This window comes from Mus musculus, chromosome 4 (assembly GCF_000001635.26).
Source record: "Mus musculus strain C57BL/6J chromosome 4, GRCm38.p6 C57BL/6J".
Lineage (NCBI taxonomy): Eukaryota > Metazoa > Chordata > Mammalia > Rodentia > Muridae > Mus > Mus musculus.
The window spans coordinates 138,020,929-138,040,051 of NC_000070.6; the positions used below are offsets into that span (position 1 = coordinate 138,020,929).

Below are 19,123 nucleotides of genomic sequence, written 5' to 3' on the forward strand. Positions count from 1 at the left end.
ATCTGATATGTAAAACCCACACCTTACGCCTGACATCCTCTTCCAATTTAAAACATTTATTACTGGCATGCAGTTAGTCAGGTTGGCAAACTAATGGCCACTGACAGCCACTACCCATTTTTTTTCCCCTATTATAAAGTCATCTTTCTTTTTCCTTGTGTGCTGTTGGGTGGGAATCAGGCTGACAGGCCCACAGGACAGAGGCAGGCGAGCTCTGCCTGTGAGCTTTGTCCTGTCGTGGGCTCTCTTGGTTTAGCAGTCTCTTCTGGGGGGCTCTGTGCACATCAGTAAGATGTAGCGTTATTGGAAAGTCCGTAAGCCTGCAGAACACGAAGAAAAGACGGTGTGTGCTTACAAGTGTCAGCACATTCCCTGGTGTAAAACAGAGCATTTCTTTTTCACCTAACGCTTTCTTAATTAGCATGTTATCTGGTCCTGAGCTATTGTGACGTGTGACACTGGGACACTTCACCCAGTGTTGACTAAAGGCTTCACCATTTGTGTGAGTTAGCAGGAAAGAGAAGGAGAGGAAGACTGGGGTGCCTCCTGTCTGCCGGGGTCTCTTAGACTCTTTGTCTTTGTCAAGGAAACTGGATAGAAGCAGAAGTTGGGGACAGCTGGAAGACTTGGGGAGAGGGGTTCGTTCAGAGTGTCCCCCTAACAGTTTGTCGTATGTGAAGGGGTGGGCGCCCACGGCCAGCCTAGTTCTTTGACTGTAGTCATGCTCTGCAGCGTTATGGACAATAGATGACACGGGCAGCTGGGAAGACCAACAGTTTCTTTCCAGATTAGCTTTAATTTTTTTTTTTTTGGTCAGACAGATATTTATGAATGAAATAGTTATACCCTGGTTCATTAAAACAGAAACAAAAGAAGCCTGTGTGTATTGGCTAGCATTGAGAAGGGTTGTGAACGAAGTCATCTTTCTGTAGTCTGTTGAAATCCTTTTTCTTCCAGCCCACATGCTCACATGTAAAAGAATTTTAAACAGTATAATTGAGTCATAACCCAAATAATAGAATTATAGCTTAATGGTGTATTTGATTCAACTTTACGGTACTTAGTAATTCGCCAGTAAAGACTGCTAGACTGTCAGGGAGATGTCTGTCGCCTTGAGCATCTCGAGGCTTTTAGCCACTTGCTTCCCTCCACCCATCTCATTCCTGTGAAGTTTCTCTTTTATTGCTGGTCTTCCTGATTTTTAAAAATGTAATATTCAGGCTGGAGAGATGGCTCAGCAGTTAAGAGCATCGACTGCTCTTCCAGAGATCCTGAGTTCAATTCCCAGCAACCACACAGTGGCTCACATCCATCTGTAATGAGATCTGATGCCCTCTTCTGCTGTGTCTGAAGACAGCTACAGTGTACTCACATTAAATAAATAAATCTTTTTTAAAAATGTAATATTCAGCCGGGCGTGGTGGCGCACGCCTTTAATCCCAGCAGAGGGAGGCAGAGGCAGTTGGATTTCTGAGTTCGAGGCCAGCCTGGTCTACAGAGTGAGTTCCAGGACAGCCAGGGCTACACAGAGAAACCCTGTCTCTAAAATCCCCCCCCCCCCCAAGAAAGTAATATTCTTGAAATCTAATTTTCTATTGTTTAAAAGACGTTAGCTAGATAGGTAGACATTAGAATGAATAATAGTCCCCTTCTCTGTGTTTGCAGTGCTTGAGGGCAAACCCCAGGACTTTCCACTTGCTGGGCAAGCCTCTGCCATTGAATAAGCTCCCCTAGCAATAAGGTGTCACTGGTAGTTCGGGCTAACCTCTAACTTGCTGTTTTTCTGTGTCTGGCTTCTGAGTCTGGGCTGGGCTACACTTTTATCTTCTTTTTGTTTTTGTTTGTTTGTTTGTTTTGGATGGCTTTGTAATCCTGGCTGTCGCACGACTCCCTCTGGCATCCCTTCCACAAGTAAACAAATAAATTTAATAATAATAATAATTTGTAGTATTAGTTAATTCTAAAACATTGTCATTTTGTATAATATGATTTTTTTTGTTTTGGGGGCAAGTAAAAGTGCTTACATGGCAAATTTGAAAGCTTTGTATATGAAGAAAAAAATCAACCTGTTTTACTATTCATTATCTTTTTAGTACAATAGTATTCATTATCTTTTTACTCTTTGTGGTCAGTGGAGCCTTTGATAAAACCCTCTACACATAAGCTGTATTTCCTGCCAGGTTTTCACAGACTTGCCCTGGCTGATTTTGAACTTAAAACCCAGGAAGACCTTCACTCTTGTAGCTGGGATTACAGGCTCCCTACCCTGCTGCGGTCACTGCTCCTGCTTGCACCCCATCCCACCTCCACCTTCCTTCTTTCCCTTCTTCCTTTCCCCTCCCTGATGACAGGCAGAACCTTGGCAGCCCCTGAGCCCCTGGTTTTAATTGCTTCCATTTCCACAGTATTTGGACCTAGTTTGAATGGAAGAGTCAGAATTGAAGGGCTTTTAGAAGACTTTTTGAATGTTTGGACCTCTCAGTTTTGTATTTTGCTATTCTTTTGTGTTGACTGCATTACATTTCAAGGCTTACTTTTGTCCTGGTAAGGTGTTGTTGTTTTTGTTTTTGTCAACTTGACATAAGCCAAGGGTCATCTGGCAAGAAGAAGGTCAGATTAGCAAATGTCCTCATTAGATTGGCTCTAGGCAAGTCTGTGAGTCATTTTCTTGACTAAAAACTGCTGTGTGAGTCCAGCCCACTGTGGGCTGTGCTGCTCTTCAGCACATGGTCCTGGATGGCACAGGGGAGTCGGCTGAGCATGCTGTGGTCCATGGTCTGTGCCTCAGTTCCCCCTGCAGCTCCCATCTTGAGTTCCCACCTGCCTGTGCTTCACAGTAAGCGCTGAACTGAGAGACCCTCTCTCTCCTCCTGAGTGGTGTTCACTGTGGTGTTTGTCACAGCAGCGGAAACATCGCATAGACCTCGGGTTTCAGGGCAAGTGTCTGTTGTCTAATCTTCAGTTTGCACCAACGACGACAGCAGTGTGCTGATAGAGGCCAGCACAGCACTTTGAATTTGGAAAGTCTTGCCTGCTTGTAATATCCTGCATTGGCGGATTTGCTCCCAGAGCTTTGGGGCACTGAGCTGCATATGTTCTGGTGTAGTGCCTGAGGTGGCCTGCTGCAAGCGTGTGCCCCCTTCCTCTTTGGTGTTTTTGACAATTTTAATCTCTTAGACTATCATACTAAATATGCTTTTTCCCCCTCCAAGATCGGGTTTCTCTGTATAGCCCTGGCTGTCCTGGAATTCACTCTGCAGACCAGGCTGGCCTTGAACTCAGATATCCGCCTGCCTCTGTCTTCCTGATTGCTGGGATTAAAGGCGTGTGCCACCACAGCCTGGCTAACTTTGTTCGTTGGTATCTGTCTGTCTGTCTTGTCTGTCTGTCTGTCTACCTACCTATCAGTCATCCATCTATCTATCTATCTATCTATCTATCTATCTATCTATCTATCTATCTATCTATCCATCTATCCATCCATCCATCCATCCATCCATCCATCCATCCATCCATCCATCCATCTATCTATCTATCTATCTATCTATCTATCTATCTATCTATCTATCTGGCTTATCTAGCTTACCTATTTCTTGTAAACGATGTCCCATGTAGCCTAGGCTGCCCTGAGAGTCACTGCATAGAGGAGGAACAGTTTCCTCTCCTGAATGCTGGGATTCCAAGTGTGGGGCAACATTCTGGTTTTCCCAGAATTCCTAGAGGTGGAGCCCAGGGCTCCATGCAGGTCAGCAAGAGCTTTGTGGAGGTGAGCTGTGCTTTCCATGTGTCATCTCCACACTTACTCTTCATTTTCTGAAGTAACATTAAGCTTTGTGTGGCTCTTCATCAAGTATGTCATGTTTAATCAGAACTGGGCCATAAGCTCTCCGGCTCTCTGCTTAGTAGCTTCCTCCTCAGCAGCACGAGGCTTGCTGGGGCCCTGCATGGGGCACACTCTAGTTTATGTGTTAAAAATAGTCTGTCTTGGGCTGCTGAGGTGGCTAGGTGGTTACAGTGCTGGAAGTGCAAGCCCAGAGACCCAAGTTCGATCCCAGGAACTCTTTGTATGAGGAGAGAACTGACATGTGTCCACACCATACCATCTTCCTTCTCTCTCTCCCTCTCCCTCTTTCTTCCTGCCCCTAGAGTCTGTCTGTCTGTCTGTCTGTCTGTCTCTCTCTCTCTCTCTCTCTCACACACACACACACACACACACACACACACACACACACACACACACACACACTTCTGGGCTGTCTCTGAGTCTGGCTTTATCAGGTTTTTCCTGCTAACTATAGTGAGTTGTCTCCCCCTGGTTTTTGTTTTCACGTTTAGTTTTTGAACTCGTGTGTGTAAACACATGCGTGCCATGTGAAGGTTAGAGGACGGCTTGTTGGCAGTTGTCTCCACTGAGAGGATTCTGAGATTGACGTGAGGTCACCATGCCTGTCTTTACTACCGGGCTGTTTAGTTGCCCTGTTGTTTTGTGTGTGTGTCACCCAAGTTTAGAGTAAATGGCAGACGCTGATGGAACAGTAGAAGTGAAGTAAAAACTTGTGTGTAGGCATGGACGCCATGGACACGGTTGTGTTGGGTTAGTGATGTGAGGTGTGAGGTGAGCCTGGCTTGTTTGTCTTGTGTTGTTCTTGTCTTGATGGGTCACGGGCTTCTGGGAAGGCCTTGCTCATAGGACGGGGCTCCTTGTTTCTTGTTCCAGTCTCTAAAGTCCCCTCAATGTAACTCCTTTAGAAAAAGTTTTTAGAGGTGAGAGTGGTAGTGTACTCACATATATTACATAAGTAAATAAATTAAAAAAAATTTTTAGTTTTATTTCATTTTTAGAATTCTGTGTCTCTGTGAGTTTATGCTGTCGGTATAGGTGCCTGCAGCGGGCCAGAAAAGGGTGTTGGATTATTACAGGTGGCTGTGAGCTGTCGGATGTGGATGCTGGGAACCAAATGCTAGGCTTCTGGAAGAGCAGTGAGAGCCCCGCCCACTGAGCCATTCTGTGCTCTCTTCTGTAGACACCGTTCACCCGAGTCTTCCCATGTTCCTGCCCCTTGTTTTGGAGCTGCTTAATGGTACTGTTGGTGTTTGCTCATGCCTTCTAGCGTGGAAGACTTCTTTCTGCTTGCTTTACCAGTGTGGTTTTGTAGTCTCCCTCACAGGATGAGAGTGGCAGGTCTTATTATCCTCAAAATGACAGATTTTTTTTTTTTAAGTTCATTGTTTTTGTGTGTCTGTGTGCGTCTGTGTGTGTCTGTGTGTAGGCCCTAGTGTCTTTGTGCAGGTGCCCAAGGATGCCAGAAGAGGGTTTTGGGTCCTGTGGTGCTAGCTACAGGCAGTTGTGAGCCTCCTCTCCTCGGTGCTGGGAGCAGCTCTTGGGTTCTCTGGAAGAGCGAGCAGCACACGCTCTCAGCCACTGGGCCAGCGCTTCAGTCTGCTGCACTTGGCTTTTCAGGGAGAAAAGCCTCGTCGCCCTGTCTCTAGGAAGCGCCTAGGTGGGCTTTGTACCCACTCGTTGGCAGGTGACTTCCTGCACACGCGTTTCACCTGACAGGATCCTCTCCCGTCTTTGCTGTGCACCATGTTGTTCATAAGTACCCCGAAGAACCTGGGAACGAGCTGGCAAGTGGGGATGGACTGTCTAGGGCATCTGTTTGGGAGACTTGAGCCTGCAGTTTTAAGAATCATTGAATTATGGCCAGGTGTGGTGGCACACACCTTTAATCCTAGCACTTGGGAGACAGAGGCAGGTGGTTCTCTGAGTTAGAGGCCAGCCTGGTCTATGTAGTGAGTTCCAGGCTAGCCATATATGGTTAAACTCTGTCATCTCCCTCTACCTCCTTCTCCACTCCTACCCCACCCCCACCCCCCCAAAAGAAAAAACCAAACCACGCAAACCCCAGGACAAAAATCACAACAATAGCCAAACGAGAGCAACCCAAGGGAGGACTCGGTGGATCTGGAGGCTTCTTGGCCTGGCTGCCACTGCTTCCTCCTTGGGCTCCTGTCGCTTTGTTTCTTGCAGCTTCAGCCCTGATGGCTAAGGAAGCTTGGGGCACTCCAGGCTTCTTTGCCTTTAGGGTGGACACGGTTTTCTGTTCTGTTCTATGGGTCCGAGACAGAAATCTACCCATCACCTTTGCTTTTACTCAGACTAATCTGTCTCAAATGCTATTGCAAGAACTGAGTTACAACCATCCCAAGAAGGATCATGGAATTCTTGAAGTTAGAAAAAGAAATATATTAGCAAACTAAGTCAGCTGGAAAAGTTTAAAAAGTTACCGGAGGCCTGATGACGTGGTTTCCCAGATGAACGGTGTGTCCTCAGTGAGGTGATGTTTGGTGGTGTTGGTGTTACAACAGTGCGAGGTCAGGCTGACTGCCCCACCCACTTGCCCTTCTTTCTCCCTCTCCTCAGGATTCCCTGTTAGTCCCTGTAGCTGCGCTGCAGTGGCCGCCAAGTGTTCAGGTGAGAATTTCCCGTTACTCACCAGGTCAGGTAGTTATGTTTCCCGAGTCAGCCATGATGTGCCCGTGAGCACTGTGGAGAAGGGAACTGGGTGGCAGAGTGTATGTGACAGGAGTTGCTGACACCTAGGGTGCCCTTGAACTTAAACAGGTTAAGAACGGAGCCTCCTGAGTGTCATCTGTCGTCCGCTTACGGAGCTCTGGCTGTTGTATGGAAAGCTAGGCTGTAACACGCACGGACAGAAGAGAGCCATTTTCTCCCTGAACTTAGACTGTCATGGCACGTCCTGTCATCTAGCGTCCGTGCTGTGTAGGATGATGCGAGGCCTGAGGATGGAGCGTGGCTCGGTGACTGCTCTCCGAGGGAGCCTCGTTTGTGGCGCTGGTGTTTGTTGGTGGCCTGGCGTCTGATGGTCTTGTCCTGCGGCAAGAATGCTATTCTGTAACTTCAGATGTGGCTACTTCTATTGTTTACTTAATTAAATTGTTAAGTGTATGGGAGTTTTGCTTGCATGTATGTCTGTGTACTGTGTGTATTCCTGATACCCACAGACACTAGAAAAGGACTAAAGATCCCTTGGGACTGGATATCTGTGAGCTACCATGTGGGTGCTTAGAATTGAACCCTGGTCATCTGAAAGAGCAATTACTGTTGATAACTGCTGAGCCATCTTCCCAGATCTGAAAGTCTGTTTTTAAAAGGGGAAATTCCCAGTGATGATGAAGATGAAGGCAGTGGAGTGCTGTGCCCCTGAGCTGCTCCACCCAGCCCAGTGCTAGCTATTGTAGCATATGGCACACTCAACTAGAGCACTTGGTTATTAGTTTTACATTGTGTGTATGTGTGTGTGTGAGAATGTGAGAGCATGTGAGCGTGTGTGTGTGTGTGTGTGAGTGTGTGTATGTGTGTGTGTGTGTGTGTGTGTATGTGAGAGCATGTGAGTGTGTATGTGTGAGAGTGTGAGTATGTATGTGTGTGTATGTGTGAGTGTGTGTGAGTGTGTGTGTGTGAATGTGAGAGCATGTGAGCATGTGTGTGTGTATGTGTGAGCGTGTGTGTGAGAGAATGTGAGAGCATGTGAGCGTGTGTGTGCATGTGTTCATACATGTGAACAACTTGTAGGTCCTAGTTCTCTCCTTCCACCCTGTTGGTTCTGGGGTCCAAACTCAGACCAAGAGGACTCGCAGCAAGCACCGTTACTCACGGAGTCATCTCACCAGCCCACTTGTGTGTCTCTGTGTGCATATCCCACATGTATGCAGGTAGGTGCCCGCAGAAGCCAAGGGTGTTGGATACCTTGGAGCTGGAGTTACAGGTGGCTGTGACCTGAACAATCTTGGTGCTGGGAACTGAGCTGGTGTCCTCTGATAAGGCTTCAAGCACTTGCACCTGCCAGGCCATCTCTTGAGGAACTTTTTGGGTTTGCATGTTTTCATGTATGTGTGTTCATGTGTGTCACTAGAAACCAGACAGGGCTCACTGAACTTGATGGCCTAGGTAGGCAGCTTGTGCCTAGGCTGCTCTGTCTTTTTGTCTTTGCTGCCATACGCTCCGTATGTGTGTGTGTGTGTGTGTGTGTGTGTGTGTGTGTGTGTGTACGCGCACGCATGCGCGCACATGCATGGATGTGTGAACTCTTGAGTCTACTTTTTTTTTCTTTTTTCTTTTTTTTGTTTGTTTGTTTGTTTGTTTTTCGAGACAGGGTTTCTCTGTATAGCCCTGGCTGTCCTGGAACTCACTGTGTAGACCAGGCAGGCCTCAAACTCCTAAATCCACCTGCCTCTGCCTCCCAAGTGCTGGGATTAAAGGTGTGCGCCACCGCTGCCCGGCCTGTGCCTACTTTCATGACTATTGTGTACATGAGCCCTGCAGGTGTTTTGGGACAGTTGATGAAAGAGACGCTACAGGATGAATTTCAAGCAGCTGGGAAGCAGCCTCTGAAGGGCTGGGCACCGATAGCCTTCTTGGAAGCTCTTTTTATTGTTAAACAAGAAAACTTTTGCAAAGCCAAAAATTTTAGCAAGCCAATTACTGCATACCAAAACTTCTTACTTAATCTAGGGGTTGTCTTGAAAGACCGGTCTTTTATGTATGCAATTCTCAGCCTTCCTGTTTCTCAGCCTTCCAGGTTTGCCAGGCATGTCTCCAGACTTAGTTAGCAAAGGCTCTGAGAATCCTTCAAAATGACAACCCCATAAAATCTTAGGGAGCACTCACCAATAAAAGGCTACTTCAGAGCTTAGGTGCCATCTCTCCAGTTTCATGCCACGACAAAATTCTTCTGCCAACTCATGTCCCTCGTCTAGCTTTTTTTTTTTTTTTTTTAAGAATGTTTTTTTTTTTTTAATTGGATATTTTTTTTAAGATTTATTTATTTAATTAATTTATTTATTTATTATATGTAAAGTACATTGTAGCTGTCTTCAGACACTCCAGAAGAGGGGGTCAGATCTTGTTACGGATGGTTGTGAGCCACCATGTGGTTGCTGGGATTTGAACTCTGAACCTTTGGAAGAGCAGTCGGGTGCTCTAACCCACTGAGCCATCTCACCAGCCCTCGTCTAGCTTTTTAGGACTTTAAATTTAAATTTCTTGCCACCTTGTCGAGACCAGGGAGCAGCTGACACTGACGGTCTGAACTCAGCTCTTGAAAGCACTTGCTGAGTTTCTGAAGTCGATTCTTGATCATTTGGTATTAAATAATAACAATGAGAAAACAGTTCAGTAAACAAGAAGCCATAATGAAAATATTTCTGGCTGGGACTTATGTGAAAATATTATTTACTGATAGTATTAAATGCCAAGTATGGTGGCATAACTGTTTAGGCAGAAATAAATGTCGCTTTTTATGCTTCCTTTATGAAAGTCCATCCAGAAAAATTGAAAAGCTGACATATAGATACCAGCAGGTCTTTGATGGGATGATTAGAGGTTTCAAAATTCTGAAGAAATCTCACTTCTTCAGGCTTCCCTCAGCCTCCTGAAGGCTCCCGTCTCACTTCTCACCTCAGTCTGCCCCTTCTTGGGCATCAGGTGCTGAGCAGACAGACAGACAGACAGACAGCTCTTGTCGGAGCAGGGGCTTGGCTTTGCTTAGGCTCTGTCTTGGTAGGGAGAGTGTGGAGGAGCTGCTGGCACCAAGGCAAACAAGGAGAAGAGAGGAGCAGCAGAAATTTGTGGAGAGACCCACACAGCCTCTAGGACCTGCTCTGTGACCCCTCCTCTCATCAGGCCATGCCCTCTGCAGCTCTGATTGGTCTCAGTGTCACTCAAAATGGATGGATGGAGTAAGCCTGTTTGCCAGCTCAGAGGGATCCTGCATGCTGTAATGATCTTGGCACCATCCTCAGGCACCGATGTGCCTTGCCCCTCTCAAGTGCTACTCTGTCCAGTCGTACTGGACTGGTGTAGTGAGTAGCTATCCTTTTAGTTCCTGTCATCGTTTGTATGTTCTGTGGTTCTAGGCTAGACTCAGGATCGACCTTGCAGTGCTTGGGCAGCTGTCTTGAGCATGCTGAAGGAAATAGCTGTGAAAGCTGTGCCCTACACCTTGGGTTTGAAAAAAGAAAGATGTCTGTTAGAGGTTGTGTGGCTGCATTTCCACCCCTTTCACTGACATTTAGACGACCAGAAAGCAAGCTATGGACCTAAGCAGTTTTCTCTGGAGAGCCTGCTGGCTAGTGTGCTGTTGTCTGCAGGGCCTGATACCATTGGTGAGTGTCTTGTCTTTCCCAGGGATCTGTGTGGCAGATGGTTGCATCACTGTAACCTGTCAGAGACCTCTTTATGCATACAAGTTTGTGTTCACTTTAAACTAAAATGCCCAGTGTCACGTAGTTTGAGTCCTCTGTCCGTTTTCACTTTAGTGCCAGCACGGGGAAGTCTGAAGCTGGTGCAGATGTTCGGACAGACTTGACTTCTCACATGCCCCCCGCAACCCCTTTTGGTTCTTGGATGAATTTATTTTTGAGACTGATTATTTCACAGCACAGGCTAGCCTTAGTCTGTAGCTCCATTCCAGGGCATCCGACACCCTCACACATGCCTGCATGGAGGTAAAACACCGACACACAGGAAAGAAAATGTTAACAAAGGTGCAGGTCCTTTAAGACTAGTGTTGAACAACTATTAAATTCTTAGCTAATTTATCCTTAACAGAGACTGGGGAAGATACTGAAGACAGAAGTGGAAAAGCCAGGCCGTATGCAAAGAGGAGCAGTTGGCATGGGAAGCCGTGCCGTTTACTTAGGAAGTTGTTTACTTGTTATTTATTTTGTTTTATTGGCGTAGGGTCTCTATGGAGCCTTAGCTAGTCTGAAGCTCACTATGTAGACCACTTGAACTCATAGATTCACTGGCCTCTGCCTCTCCCCTCTGAGATTAGAGATATGGGCCACTACACCTGGGCGTTTATTTACTTTGTACATTTTATTTTGCTTCTGGGTCTGTTTGGAGGTCAGAGGACAATTTGTGAGAGTAAGTTCTTTCTTCCTATCATTTACGTTCCAGGGATGGAACTCAGGTTGTCAGCTTTGGCAGCAAGCTGGCTGGCGGCTGGCTCCAGAACCCACTTTTGAGCTGAGTAAACCACTCAGTGTTGTATTTGCGTCCATGTTCCGTGTGTGCCTGAGTACCTGGTTTGGGCACGTGCCCTGCCTCTGTCGTCCTCCCCTGGGCCTGTCCTAAGCTGAAATGAGAGCCTTGCTACTACAGCACAGTTACACGCAGTTCACAGCAAATGGAGCCGCAGACCAGCCCCCAGCTGATGTGCTAAACGCACGGGAAGGAAATGTTTCACACATTTAAATTGTGTTGCTTGCTGACAAGAAACTGTTCAGTATTGTTGGCCTGGACTGTACTAATTGAATCACAGCTGAACCTGAATTAGTGCAAACTGGGATAGGAGGAGTCTCGGGTCTGACTAGCAGTGGTGGAGTATCAGGTGTGTGAACGTGGATTAGATGAGACATTTATTTGGAATGGACTTTCTCTGACCATGCGCTTCATACACAGTAAACCAAGCACAGCCGTCGAATGCTCTGTCCCTAGTCCTTCATATACAGTAAACCAAGCACAACTGTCGCATGCTCTGTCCCTAGTCCGCTTTGCTTTCCCACAGTGTGAGAAGACAGGGTGGATTCAATACCCTGCTTGGGTAGGAGTTGCAGTTATTCCTTGTAAGGTGTAAGGAGGTTTCTGTCTTGAACATCCGGAGTGGGTGGCATGTATGCCCTGTGATGGCAGGGTTCTGCTAGAAGCTACTGGACAGTTGTGTATCGCCTTGTTTCTGGAACACAGGAGTTTATTCTGGGGGTAGTAGGGGAGTGACAGGATAGTGGCCCCCGGGCCTGGCTAGGGAGTGGAGCTTGGGTGGCGTTAGTTGAACCTGTGCTGAGTCTTACTGGCCGTGTGTTCAAGGGAGAGCTGTGTAGTTGCTAAGCTGTATTGTGGGTTTGTTAACAGCACCCGCTATATATGTTCTTTAGGGCCTTAGGGGGCAAACTTGTGAATATTGCTTAGAGCGAGCACTCGCTCCCTCTCCTGAGCCAGCGTTGGCCCTCATGAGTGGAGCACCCTGAGGTGAGCACTAAGCCACTTACTTCGTTACTTACTTACTTCTCAGCAGTGCACATTCTTACTTGGCTTCAAGTTTTGGGATTTGAGCCCCCTCTCCCTTTGTGCTGCTCGACACTCAGCTGAGGTATTGAATTAAGACCTATCTGTTGAGAATTGTTGAAGCAGATTGTGTGAAACATTGGCAATCAATCCAAGAAAATTAATATTACAGTTTGAATTACAGTGCGGACCTTCTCTATTAAAGATGTTATTTTTAGGGCTGGAGAGATAGCTCAGTAGTTAAGAGCTCTTTGAAAAGTCCTGAGTTCAATTTCTGACAACCACATGGAAGCTCATAACCATCTGTAATGGGATCTGATGCCCTCTTCTGGCACACAGGTGTACATGCAGATAGAGCACTCATATACATAAAATAAATAATGTTATTTATAAAGATGTTATTTTTATTTGCTCTGTCTATGTGTGTGGTACCATTAGAGGACAGATGAGGGCATTGGATCCTGTGGGTCTTTAGTTACAGACCATTGTGAGCTCTGTGGTGTGGGTGCTGGGAACCAAGTGCTCTTAACCAGTGAACCACGGCTCCAGCCTCTAACCCTGCTTTCTCCACAGTCGTGGTTATGGGACACAGTTGAATTGTACAGAGAGGTACAGGGGGAAGTTATGGTTGTTGGGTGTGGCTCCCTGGGGTTCTGGACAGGTGTGAAGATTGTCAGGAAGGAAACACTTGAGGGCCAAGTGCAAGATGCGGCCCATCTTGTGTGGGGGACATTCGGGGAGCAGCTTTAGCAGGCTGGCATGCTCTTGTTTCAGAGCTATCTGGGTTGTACTTACAGGTTTGTGACTCCAAATTGTATAGCTGGCAGGTAAACACAGTTTGAGGCAACTGCACTTTCATAGCTGAGCAGTGAGGGAAGCTGCCATTCTCATTGGAGTCTCTGTGCACTGAGGCTGGGCCACAGCAGTGCCAACTTAACAGGGCAGTAAAGGAAGCAGTGTGTACATGCATGTTCGTGTGTGTGTGTGTGTGTGTGTGTGTGTGTGTGTGTGTGTGTGTGTCACTAGAATCCACTTCAAGCAGCCCCCTCTGCTGGCCGAGGGTTGAGGCGTGAATTCTTTACAAGGCTCAGTGGGAAGGGAGCTGTGCTCTTCCCTTCCTTTTCCTACTCACCTTTAGGTTCTACCAATGCTGTGTTTGCGGATTTCCAAAAAATTCAACCAATGTGTGCACCTGTGAGGGAGTGGAATATGTATTTATATTAAATATCTTTAGATCATACTAAAATCTCTGCAAAGTGGCTGCTTTTGTGGGTAAAGTATTTGTGTAGGAGCCGTGCTTCTTATGAATCTGTGATCACTTGGGCGACTGAAGCGGAAGGATCGTAAGTCTGAGGTGAGATCCTGCTTCAAAACAAAGCTAAAGTAAAGTAACTTAAACACACTTTGAGAACTCCTGCTTTGAATTACTAATAGTGTGATTATAAATGCTCCCATTTGTTGACTGTCTACCATGTGCTGGCTTGCTTAAGACTATCATGTTAAATTAGCCATGGTAAATACTCCTGTAATCCTAGCACTTGGGAGCAGGTGGAAGCAGAAACTTCAGGAGTTCAAGAAAATCTTGATTTATAATAAGTTAGAGGCAGCTTGTGCTGACTGAGACGCTGTCTCAAAATCCACTTGTCTGTCCTGTACAGTTTAGGATGTGCGGCTTGGCAGTGGATTTGGGTTGCAGTTCAGGTCTAACTTTAAAATGCACAATTTTGCCCTTATATTGCAGTATATCTTGGGTTACATGAATTGGTGAGATTTATGTACAATACTATGTAGTCTTGAATGTCCCATTGGTCAGTTAGATTGTGCATTTTTATTTTATTTTATTTTTTGGTTTTTTGAGACAGGGTTTCTCTGTGTAGCCCTGGCTGTTCTGGAACTTGCTCTGTAGACCAGACTGGCCTCGATCTCAGAAAAATTTGCCTGCCTCTGCTTCTCAAGTGCTGGGATTAAAGGTGTGCGCCACCACTGCTCGGCTAGATTGTGCATTTTTAAAACTTTTTTTTTTTGAAGTGAACATGGAGGTATATGCCTGTACCCATCTTCTCAGGAGGCCAAGGCCAGGTGGATTGCTTGAGCCTAGGCAGTAGAGTGAATGTCCCCCATTTCCCAAAACAAACAGATTTGCATCCTGAGTTTTGGTCTGTTGGGGCATACATATTGTGGCAATGATGTGGCCACCTTAGTTCTTATGTGCTGACTTAAAGGTGGGATTTGCTTTGCTGCCAGCTTAGGGCCGGTCTGGTTCCCTTTGTGAGGGTATGATTCCTGGGACAGGGCAGAGCTGAGCAAGCCAGGGAAGGAAACTGGCTGCTAAGATGAAGAGATTATATATAACTTGTCCGAGGGACAGCGTCGTTTATCCAGTGTATATTGTATTTGGTGCCACTGTGTAGGAATCAATAGCTGGTGTGATGAACCAGTTAACACTCAGGTACATCTACTTGCTTCCTTTTACCTTTAAAGTACTTTTAAATTTTAGCTAGGGTCTCATTATGTAGCCTTCGCTAACCTGGAACTTGCTGTGTGGACCAGGCTGGCCTCAACCTCAAAGAGATCCTCCTGCCTCTGCCTCTCTGCCCCTCTGCGCCCCTCTGCGCCTCTCTGCCTCTGCCTCTGCCTGCCAAGGGCTGGCATAAGTCACCCCCACCCACTCCATCTTAGAACCTTTATCCAGCTGTCCTTGTTTTTATACTTGCCAGTGACCCATGTCTTAGCCATTTCTCCCTTCTAAGCCTCTAGTCATTGGTATTTTGGGTCATTTTAGAACATCACTAATTTTAGAAGCATCCTTTAGAGTTGTGATCACTAATTTTAGAAGCAGCCTTTAAAGGTTGCTAGGATGTGTATGTGTAGACATTCTCTGCAAGATACATGAGCAGCTAAGGAGTGGCGACTGGGGATTCAGACGGGGCAAGTGCTCCCCAGAGCTTGCTTACAGTGCTGTAGGTGTGACGGACTCTTTTCTTCAGTAGTGACAGCGATCTTAGAAGAACCCTGAGGAACACAGCATGTCTGTGAGCTCTAGACAACGGTCGTGTCTTTACTTTTCTTTGTCTTGTTTTTGAAATGCTTTTTATTTTGAGGCAGGGTTTTGTTCTGCAGTCCTGGTTGACCTAGTATTTACTATGGAGTACATTTGTAGGTCATGAAGCCATAAAGATGAGCTTGCAAACTCTCCATGGGCTTGGCTTTCTACTGTGGCCATTACAGGAGTTAGCTGTGTGGCCTTGAGGAGGTCACTCCAACTCTCTGCCTTTTTACCCCTTTCCCGTTTTCCCGTGTGTTAGCCATGGCTTTACTCTGTGTATTTATTTCAGGATCTCTTCTACATCTCTGTTGTAATTTCATATCCAGTTTATACCAGAAGATGAAGTCCACTCTTCCTTAACTCTGACAGAAAACTTTCTAATTACCACGGATCTAGTAACCTTTAGTAAGTTTTAATTAACCTGGTCTTGCAACCTGATTTGTCTCCCAGGTGAGCTGTCTTGAGGTTGCCTTAAGTTGTCCATATGCATTTATAAAATCTTACGGAGAGGGAGCCTTGAAATTTCCATCCATGAAGGCGGATGTGAGGCACACCACCATTTCTGGCCTTAACAGTAGAGAATGAGTCTTTGCTTACAGCCCCAAAGGGCATATGCCGTCTCCATGCTTGCTGTCTGTAGCTCCTCGAAGGGTTCTCTACCACTTCTACTCCAGGCTTTAGCTCCTGTAGGATTAGAACACTTGGGGTCCACACCAAAGCTTGCTTATTGTTTCAAAAGCGATAAGGTTAGTGGATGTTGGTGGTGTCAGGTTGTGCTGTGCTATGCAACTGCAGTCTTGAGAATTTTTTCAGAGAGGTTCCTTTGGGGATGTGGCCTTTTGAAACACCTGGTGCAGATGTTAAGCCTCCTGCTGTCCCATCAAGCAAAATTGATGGGATTATGGGTCCCAGGTCACTCACAGAGACAGATGACAGTGCACTGTGTGCTTCTGAGTGAAACGACGAGTGGGACACAAAGCTGCAGCTCCCAGCTAGAGCTGCAGAGAGGCTGTGGGAGTGGAGTCTTTCTCTCTGCTCCCTGGTGGTAGACACGCTCAGTGGCTGCCCGCTTGCAGAGCTCTCCGGTGTCATGGACCTTTAGCCTAGTTGTCTCGAGGAGATGGCCCCTACAGAAGCTGACCCATCTTCCTCTTCATTTGCCCTTTTTTTGTTTTTCTTAAACTATATACTGTGACATTGAAAGGACTTGTGTTCACCAGAAAGACAAAGAGGGCTTTCATGGTGGGGCTCTGCAGAGCCGCTGTGTGGGCCTTTGTTGGGCTTGCGCTGGCCCACTGCATACCACCCCCACCTCGTAGGCATCTGTAACAGAGAAGTTGGCCTCTTTATTTAATGGTACACAGTTGCAAAAGTAAAATCAGATTTCTTGGAGTCAATGTAAAGTGAGGTCTTCCCTGTTTTTGGATCGGGTATGGAACCCTTTTGCATGGAGGTGCCACACACTGAGCCTTGGTCTTGCTAAAATCATTTTCTATTATTTAAAATTCAAATATTTTGTTTTTGTGTGGCTGCAGCTCTGTGACTTCATTGCTATGCTTAGTATTTATTCATGAGATATAAGAATCGGTCAGCAGTGTCAGGTGTTATTTCAGTTCATTTTTAATAAAAGATTTGTGTTTTTGTGTGCTTACACAAACACACATGCATGTGTATACACGTGCGTGCATGGACACATACATCTAGGCATTTGAGTGCAGGTGTAGTGGAGGCCAGAGGCTTTGGCGCCCCCTGAAGCTGGAGTTAAGGTTAATTACACGTGGTTATAAGCTGTCCAGAATGGTCGCTGGGAACTGAACTTAGGTCCCCTGGTCCTGATAATTCATGTTTTTATGTTATATTGGAGAATCTGAAGTGGCAAACTTACTTTTTAAAAACTTTTTTTTTATTTTTGAGACAGGGTCTTGCTAGGTAGTTCAAATTGGCCTGGACTCAGGATCTGCCTCGTCTCTGAGTGCTGAGATGGTAGCTGGATGCCACCAGGCCCAGTTTAAGGATTTCCTGTAAGTCTGCAAATGGGTAGGGGTGGAGAATGCTGATGAAGTAGGTGTGGTGGTTCAGACCTGTAATTCTAGCCTGGGGTGACTTGAAGCAGAGGGGTGGATAGTCCAGGCTGTGTGGTGAACTTGACAACAGTGTAGCCCATGTAACAGGACTCTGTCTTAAAAAATTGAAACTAAACCCAATCAAAACATCTAAAAAGACCAAACAAAATAGACTCTGAACCCTGGTGACTTATTGGCACTTATCTCAGGATGGGATTATAATAGAAATTTAGGTGGAAATTTACCTCCATGTTATACAAACGAGTGTGTAAATGTGTGCCTAAGCCCAAGGTAAAATTTGTTATGTTGACATTGGTTGAAGCATTGGTCCTCATTTTGAACTTTGCTGGGCAGAAGCCAAGTTCCTCGATTTCTTAGTTGGGGGAGTGAGTGTCTGCTGCTGTGCTTTCTCTGTGCGGGTTACTGGGTTCAGTGCTGTCAACAGTACGTGTAAGTCTCTGCACTAGGCAGTACTGTTTTCTGTAGTTTTCCATGGAGATCCACAGCATTTCTAGACATTAGCGGTGACTCTCCTGGTGGCCGTCACTGGCAGCAGAATGACTGAGGAGCTGACCCACATGCACTGTGGGTGGGAAGAAGCCTGCTTCCTGAGGCCTGGGTAGTGTCAGGAGTTTGGTGTCTCTCTCTCCCTCTCCCTCTCCCTCTCCCTCCCTCTCTCCATTAGTCTGGAATTGATCTGTCCCATTTACCGTCTAGGGCTGCCTATACTCTCAAACTCAAGGGTTTGAGGTGTTTGAAGGAGCTGATAAAGGCCAACAGAAACACTTGGGAGCAGTGGGTGAGGCCTGTGCTTAGCTATTCAGTGTGCCTACCACATTGCTAGGGAGAAGGACTAAGCTGGGTGATCAGAAGAGCGAGGAGCCTTAGTTTGTTTTGCTGGTGATTTGAGCTGTTGTGAGTAGGGCGAGCTTTGGGAAGGCCCCAGGGTCAGGTGAGGGAGGCATGGTGTGGTTGGTTGTGCGCCAGAGGCTGCCATAGAGTTGCTACCCCAGGCACACAGCGGGAAGAGCCACTCCCTGTTGGCTCTTTACTAAACAGCAGGCTGGAGGCCGTATCAGTTAGTTAGTTAGTTAGTTAGTTAGTTAGTTACTTGTTAACGAGTAATCATACTTCTTTCTCAAACACACAGTGGCTCTCTGTCAGCGTGAATGAAAACCCTTTTGGATTTTGTTTGATGACTCCATTGGGTGACCATTTTGAGTTAGTGCAGCATGGCACTCCTGCTTCCTGGAACAGTGTGCCTCTGGCCGACTCGCTAGGTTTTCCTGGATGCGGAGGTGCTTGACTGTGGATGCCAGGCTGCTGAGGCTCTGGCCTGAGCCCAGGGAGAGCCTATGGGTTTCCTAGGCAGCCTGCCTGTGCTGTGCAGAGCCTGGGTCAGAACGGTTTCAGTAGCTGCAGGAAGGGTTTCTGTTTTCATGTTGCACACGTGCGTGTGTGTGTGTGTGTGTGTGTGTGTGTGTGTGTGTGTGTGTGTGTGTGTATGTATGTGTGCGCACGCACACACACACTCGTGCATTTGTTCTCGAGTGAAACACTGGCAGCAACAAGAAGACATTGAAGTTTTTGCTTAGCTTTTGTGTGTACATGTGTGCCTCTCATGTAAACATGTGTGCCTCTCGTGTATACACGTGTGCCTCTCGTGTGTACACGTGTGCCTCTTGTGTGTACATGTGTGCCATATGTTGCTGTGAGAGTGAGTGACTGAGGTCAGCTGTCTTCTGTCATGTTACCTTCAGTTTTGAGGCAGTCTCTCACCTGACAGTAGTGAGCCCAGGAGCCTCCTGTGCCTGCCCACTCCATTGCTGGTATTCCTGCCCCTCTCCCCCCCCCCCCCCCATTGCACTTAGCTGCTTTGCAGGATGCTGAGGGGCGGGGTTTGGAGCTTCGTGAGTATGTGGC

General features: G+C 46.6%; 1 protein-coding gene across 56 annotated transcripts in view; it reads left to right on the forward strand.

Moving 5' to 3' along the window:
• Positions 1-19,123, forward strand: part of Eif4g3 (eukaryotic translation initiation factor 4 gamma, 3) — a 215,308-nt gene that overhangs the window by 29,150 nt on the left and 167,035 nt on the right. The window contains exons 3-4 of one of the 56 annotated variants that reach the window (NR_161160.1): positions 6,425-6,475; positions 6,626-6,969. The exons of the other annotated variants lie outside the window; for them this stretch is intronic. The gene's annotated coding sequence lies outside the window, so the exon portion shown is untranslated. Of the gene's footprint in view, positions 1-6,424; positions 6,476-6,625; positions 6,970-19,123 lie in introns of those variants that run through there. 56 annotated transcript variants of the gene reach the window in all.